Source organism: Lipotes vexillifer, unplaced genomic scaffold (assembly GCF_000442215.2).
Source record: "Lipotes vexillifer unplaced genomic scaffold, Lipotes_vexillifer_v1.1 scaffold238, whole genome shotgun sequence".
NCBI lineage: Eukaryota > Metazoa > Chordata > Mammalia > Artiodactyla > Lipotidae > Lipotes > Lipotes vexillifer.
In genome coordinates, this window is record NW_006785665.1 from 948,040 (window position 1) to 953,170 (window position 5,131).

The window sequence follows — 5,131 nt, forward strand, 5'->3', positions numbered from 1 at the left end:
CCATGATAGTTCAGGTTCCAGACTTGTTTCTTTTCTATTGTATTTATATATGGAAAGCCATTAATGAATTTATTTTGCTCTGAGACATACACATAAAAGGGAAAGGGGCGTGGTTGGGAGGTTGAGCAGTGAGAGACCATTAATACTAAGTATTTTGCCTGAAATGTTTCTTTATAATTATTTCAGGGGAGGAATAAGATAATCTCAGTCTTATGGGGGCAGGAGGATGTTCAGGTGTTGCTCTTTTTCTTTTTCCCTTTGTTGTTGTTTGGCTTCTTTTTTTTTTTTTTCCTTTTTATAAAATGTTTTCAGGAAACGTGAAATGTACTGCCAGTTAGAGCGGGGCTGGCAAGGCACAGGCGCTGAGCCTTCAGCTACGTTGCTGAGACAGGAAGCCCTGCTGTGAATTTCTTGGACATTTCACCTACTTCACCTATTAAGAAGCCATGAGGAGTTATAAACTCTTGTTCAGGGAAGAAAGAAGAGGGCAGGAGGAAGTAACCCAATGCCTTTAAAAACACAAAAATGCTCTTTTTTTTTTTTTTCCATCGTGGGTTTGGGGAGCCAAACCAACGTGTGACTGAGCGAGTTGACTGAGAGACGTGACAGAGTTCAAGATGTCTTTCTGCAGTGTCTGGTTCTCTTATCGTTTTCTTAAGTCAAAGCCTTAACAATGAACATACTTCAACATGATACGGGTCTGTCAACGTAAACCTGTGAAAGGGCATAGACATCTTTTCAGATAATCCAGGAGTGTTGGAAGATGGTTAAATTTTAAGCTGGTATATAATCATCCCCACTTGATGTATTGGGATAGGTAGCAAAAAGGCAGGATTGTGGGAGTTAAGGGCAGATGTTACCTGGAAACACAGAAGGTAGCTGGGGGTACAAGTGGATGTTTAGGAAGCTGAAAGAAGCGATAGACAGGAGACACAGAAGGGAGACAGATGCCAAGAGGCCTGGTGTAAGTGAAGCAGTGGGTGTCTGTCCTGTTGTGGTGTTGCCGTTCTTGCCATACCCATTCCCCTAGATTGTACTAATTCTCATGATCAATTGACTATCCTACGTGAGACCCCAGGAATTGTTTCTTCATGGGAAATTCCCTTCCAGCAACTTCAAAGGAATGGGAAAGTATTGATCTTACATGAATCGAAAGGAGCCTGGATTAGGGGCAGAGAGAAAGAAGCCACAGCCAACTGTGTGTGTGTGTGTGTGTGTGTGTGTGTGTGTGTGTGTGTGTGTGTGTGTGTGTGTGTGTGTGCGCGCGCGCGCGCACATGTAAGTACACAGTAGTATACAGAAATACTGAACATGGCTCAGATCCACGAGCAGCAGAGAGAAGAAATAACTGCGTCTCTGATAGGGGCAAGGAGTGGGCATGGGGATGTTGTCTAGAAATTGGAGAGATTCCTGGCTCCATCTCAGCCTAGGTGAACTCAGTGTACTAAGAAGCACTTGAGGGTTGTCTTTTCATGGTGAGGGTCGGGTGGGGGTGGTCTATTTTAAACTGGAGTGCGTGCATGAGAGAGGGGCCCAGGAGAGGTTCAAGCCGGTGAGTGAGTTGTTAGGTGGCTTAAGAGGACTTGAGTCCATCATGCTCTTTTTCGGCAGTTGTCCTCCCCCTTGTTTGATTCAAATTCCGTGAGTGACTTGTCTTTCCCTGGGAAAAGGATTAGGAGAATGGTCCCTAACAACTCAGGCTTTGGTCAGGCTGCCTTTGGTTGGTTGTGTTTTTGTCGGTTTCTTTCTCTGTACCTCGACTTACCTCGAATCAGAAAGCAAGCCCAGGCAGGTGGAAGAGGCATCTCTGCTTGGCATTGTCCAATCTAACCAGGGAGGCTGGCTGCCCACCGTCTCTGTCCACTAGAGGGGAGGGCCGGCAGGTGTCAGTATGAACTCAGGAATAGAAACATGAGGCCTTTAAAATAAGAGGGAGAAAAATCCGTGATGCAAACCTGTAACCCCCTAGAACCCAAGTGCCAGAATTAATTCCTAGATGCTGCTTCTGTTTGAATAAAAAGTCACAGCTTTTACACTTGAAAAAAACACACTCAAAAAATGTTCAACTCCATGAAAACTGTTTTTGGCTTTAAGAAATTGTTTGGTGTTTAACTGTTTCCTTTGATTGCCATTCCACCAGTAAATTGTTGGTTGATTTGCACTGCACACTGGGGTTGGGGGGAGGGTCCTACACAGAGCCAGACTTGGGCTTGCCCGGGAAGTGGACCAGGGGATGTGGAGGTCACTGATATTTCCTGGAGCAAAGGGGTGGGAGATAGTTCTTCCCCGAGCCCACTCTGGGCAGCACCTGTCACCAGCCTGGCACAAAGCCAGGCCTTTCTCTTCTGCGAGCATCTCATCACTGAACAGCAGGTGGAAAGGAGGGGACAACACCAGACGTATTTTGCCTCCCCATTTTTTCCACCTTTTGCTGTGCCAAATGTTTAACATTTTGCAAATACAGATCTTGAACATGTATTAAGAACCTGTTCAAACTGTTTGCTTTTTTGACTCTAGAGAAGAAAATAGTAGAGATCTCTTCAGGGCATCCAGCCTTGCTGAGCTTTTTTTTTTTTTTTTTTTAAGAACGGCTAGGAGTGAAATATAAACAATTCACTAAGTCCCTTCAACCCCCAGTTTTCAAGCTGCACTGCATTAAACCCAGCTCGCTAACTAACGCAGGGAATTACTGCACCCTAGTCCTCAGTGGGCCAAGAAACTTCCAGAAGCATTAAAAAAAAATAAATAGTTGAAGTATACCACTTCTCACCAAGCGGGTAGAGTCAGTTGGCTGTTTGTCCCTTGTTTTTTATTTATAATTATGTTTGTGTTTTTTGTTTTGTAGACAGTAATGGAACATACTTTTAAATTTCATTCAAAAGAAAAAAAAAACTTTGATCCAATCTTTCAAGAACTGTTCCATTTCTTTGTTTCTTCTTGGGGGATAAAAAGTTACCAGTTAATTTGTTTTGAAATATTTAGGCATTCTTTGAGTTATAAAATTGCGATGCAGGGATTTTGGGGAATTCACACGTGAAAGATGACTTCACTAGTTATCCGCTTAAGCAGAATAAAGTGTGTATATGTACATAAAATGTAAGTAATCTTAACTCCATTGTGCAGTGCCTTTTAGATGTTCCGCTTTCTATAAAGTTCAAATTTTTGCATATATATATTATATATATATGATGTAATGTTATAGAAATATATGTATAATATACATATTTTTTCCAGGGGTATCTGATAGCTCTGTATTTTGTTATGGAAGTTGAAAGAAAAAAAAGTATTTTACCTCAGAAATTAAAGTTAAATAAAATTTTAAAAAAATACTTTTAAGTAATGTTTACGGAGCGTTGGTTTTGTTGTTGATACACTAAGCCAGGGTGGTCATGCCAGAGAATGTGCCGCGTGCATGCTAGCTCACCCACCTCCACACTTTTTATTCCTGTTGTACAGGGGCCAACACAGTGAGGGTAGGTCCCTTAATAGCTTTGGAGGTTGTCAATTTCCTTGAGTCAATAGGTGCTGCTAGATAAAGGACAATTGAAGCCAGGGACACGAGTTAGTGGGGAAATTTCTACCTCAAGATTGATTTGAGGATTCATTAAGAGTACATGGCAAAGCCCGACCCAGTAGGCCACACTTTGTATGAATCTATATGAAATGTTCAGAATAGGCAAATCCACAGACAACATAGATTGGTGGGTGCTGTGGAGAGTGACTGCTAATGGGTCACATTCTTTTTGGGGTGATGAAAATGTTCTGGAGTTAGTGGTGATAGTGGTACAACAATTTGAATAGGAAGGCCACTGAATTAAAATCACTCTAAAAGGGTGACTTTTCAGCCATGTGAAGAATAATCCCAATAAAGGTGATTTGGGGATTATTGATTTTGTTTTGTTTTTAAGTACATGACAAGCCAGTGCTAGGGAAACCTTAGTATTTCCCAGTAGAGGACAGGAATCCAGAGGAGTAGGAGATCTTAATGGGGTATTGAGTATCATACAACACACCCTAAGAAAAATGGTGCCAGACTATTCTCATTTTACTCTTGAGATAAGGCAAAGTGATCTTCTAAAGATATCAACATTGGTAGAATCACAGCCAGGTGTTAAATTTGACTTCTATGGAAGGGTCCTGTGAGTTCAGAAAGGCTGAAATTGATGAGGGGTGAGGCTAAACAGGCAAACTAGGATGGATTATGAAGGGTCTTAGGAGACACCTAGAGTTTACATTTTACTCTGCTAGCAGTGGCCATCCCCAATATTATGCAGAAGAGTTTGGGCTAGACCAGAGAGGAGCATGAAGGCCAGCTTGTCAAATTAACATTTCTGCTTAAGAAGACTATTAACTCATTTTGGCAGGAAAAGGTGAAATGACAGGCTAACTGGTTGACTCCCTGAAGCAACCCAAATCAAGCTGGGAATGAATGGGCTTGGGTGCAGACCCTCCTGCTAGGAGAGCCTCCTGATTCTTTTCCTTCCTCAGGCTGCTCAAAGCAAAGTGAGACTTGTTAGGAATGAAACCGGTTATAGTTTTGAGCTCGGGATTCCAGGCCACCAGTTCTGCCACCCAATGTTGACCATTCAGTGCATACAATTGGATGGCAATTATTCAAATTCTGAGCAAAGAGGAGTGAGTGGTGGTGAGCAGGGAGAAAGAAGTGAGGAAAGAGATGGAGCTTCAAGGTGAGAACACTTGGGGGGCGGGGGAGGAAGGATGAGGGGAAAGTAAGTCTCAGAGCCTGTGAAATGAGCGAGTAGGGAATAACCCCTTCAAAGCCTCCCCATTATCTCCCTGTTCACAGTCCTTAGTTTAGTTTAGAAGGCCCTTCATAATCTGGCTCCCGTTTACCCTTCCAGCCTCATCCTTAACCACACAAACATGCATACACACACTCTGTCAGCCCACACAAAGCCTAAGCTCCAACCATAACAGCCAGCGCAGAGACAGCAGTTACCACGTGCCAGGCATGTTAAGGGCTTACTTGTATTAATCCCCATTTTATCAAGGAGAACACTAAATCACAGAGACATTAACTGGTATGACCGGGGTTCGAGCCCCAGTACCTGTGTTCTTAACCACTCATGCCATAAGGCCTCTTGGTCCTGCTGAGCTCACTGCCTGGAGA